The sequence below is a fragment of the Piliocolobus tephrosceles genome, chromosome 11 (genome assembly GCF_002776525.5).
Source record: "Piliocolobus tephrosceles isolate RC106 chromosome 11, ASM277652v3, whole genome shotgun sequence".
Lineage (NCBI taxonomy): Eukaryota > Metazoa > Chordata > Mammalia > Primates > Cercopithecidae > Piliocolobus > Piliocolobus tephrosceles.
The window spans coordinates 62,320,207-62,322,673 of record NC_045444.1 but is presented as its reverse complement, the minus strand read 5'-3'; positions in this window follow the sequence as shown (position 1 = coordinate 62,322,673).

Here is a 2,467-nt window from a genome sequence, read left to right as displayed (position 1 = left end):
TTTTTTTTTTTTTTTGAGACGGAGTCTCGCTCTGTCGCCCAGGCTGGAGTACAGTGGCACGATCTTGGCTCACTACAAGCTCCGCCTCCGGGGTTCACGCCATTCTCCTGCCTCAGCCTCCCGAGTAGCTGGGACTACAGGTGCCCGCCATCTCGCCTGGCTAGTTTTTTGTATTTTTAGTAGAGACGGGGTTTCACCGTGTAGACCAGGATGGTCTCGATCTCCTGACCTCGTGATCCACCCGTCTCGGCCTCCCAAAGTGCTGGGATTACTGGCTTGAGCCACCGCGCCCGGCCCACCCCCCACTCTTTTCCCCAAGTCCCCAGAGTCAAGAACCCAAAAGTAAATGCAACAAAAACAAAGATAAATACATGGGACTTAATTAAACCAAAAAGCTTCTGCACAGCAAAATAAATAATCAGCAGCGTTAACAGACAACCCACAGAGTGGAAGAAAATCTTCACAATCTGTACATCCGACAAAGGATTAATAGCCTGAATCTACAAAGAACAAAGAACTCAAATCTGCAAGAAAAAAGTATCCCATCAAAAAGTGGGCTAAGGACATGAATAGACAATTCTCAAAAGAAGATATACAAATGGCCAACAAGCATATGGAAAAATGCTCAACATCACTAATTATCAGAGAAATGCAAATCAAAACCACAATGCGATACCACCTCACTCCTGCAAGAATGGCCATAATCAAAAAATAATAGATGTTGGCAGGGATGCAGTGATCAGGGAACACTTTTACACTGTGGGTAGGAATGTAAACCAGTACAACCACTATGGAAAACAGTGTTGAGATTCCTTAAAGAACTAAAAGCAGATCTATTGCTTGATCCAGCAATCCCACTACTAGGTATCTAATGAAAGGAAAAGAAATCATTATATGAAAAAGATACCTGCACACACAGGTTTATAGCAGCACAATTTGCAACTGCAAAAAGACGGAACCAGCCAAGTGTCCATCAATCAATGAGTAGATAAATAAAATGATATATATACATACATACACACACACATAACCACACACATACATACCATCGAATACTACTCAGCCATAAAAAGGAAAAAAATAATGGTATTTACAGTAACCTAGATGGAATTGGAGACTATTATTCTAAGTGAAGTAACTCAGGAATGGAAAACTAAACATCACCTATTCTCACTCATAGCTCAGCTATGAGGATGCAAAGGCAATACTTAATTTTTTTATTGCTGGTGTGACAGATTAGGTATTTGAGGTAACTGGGGAAGGCACTTTTTAAACATGGCTTACACTCAGTTGGCTCAAGATTACATTGTCTTATTAGTGCCTTTACACTCCTAATAAACAAGTTCCACCTACTGCTTATAAGTTATGTTTTACATAAGCATATTTAAAATTTTAGAGGTTTATATCTTCAGTACATAGCAGATGCTTATTTTTACAAATGAAGCATTCTTATCTTTAGATAGCCTATACTCACAAACATATTTATCAATTTTAATTAATAGCAACATGTTTATACAAAATATGGTTTAGGAAGCACACACACACACAGAAAGTAAACTGGTAGGATGAGGCATCCTCTACACAGTTTTTCAAATAACACATTATCTTCTAGGAAACTGTGGATTATTCAAATAGATTCAAGAAGTAGAAAGCTTGGATAGACAATACCCAAAGGATGAAAAAGCCAACTAATTGCACCTAGAAAATAGCAAATCAGGCTTTCCAAAAAAATCTAAGAGTGGAAAAATAAGTTTTATGGACAAGTTCTACTGAACTTCAAAGAACAGGACTCTATATTCTGTAAGAACTGTTCCAGAGCATAGAAAAAGATGTACAGTTTCCTAACATTGCAAAATGCTCACAAAACTTGAGAGACAAAACTAGAGCACACACACACACAAACTCTAAACTAAGCAATCCATGAACAATATATAAAAATCCAAAAATAACCAATTAAGAAGCTTCAGCAAAGGAAATAATCAACAGAGTAGAAGAGACAACCTACAGAACGGAAGAAAATATTTGCAAACTATTCATCCAGCAAGAGACTAATATTCAGAATATACAAGGAACTCAAAGCACTCAACAGCACAAGAGCAAAAAAACAAATAATGCAATTTAAGAACAGGTAAAGAACCAGAATAGACACTTCTCAAAAGACATGCAAATGGCCAAGTATATGAAAAAATGCTCAATGTCACTAATCACCAGGGAAATGTCCATCAAACCTACAATGTGGTATCGTCTCACCCCAGTTAGAATGGCTGTTATCAAAAAGACAAAAAATAACAAACGCTAAAGACACCAAGAAAAGGGAACTCTTATACATTGTTAGTGGAAATGTAAATTAGTACAACCATTAGGAAATACAGTATGGAGGTTTCTCAAGAAACTAAAAACAGAACGACCATATGATTCAGCAATCCTATGAGTATCAGGAAAGAGGAGAGGAGAGGAGAGGGGAGGG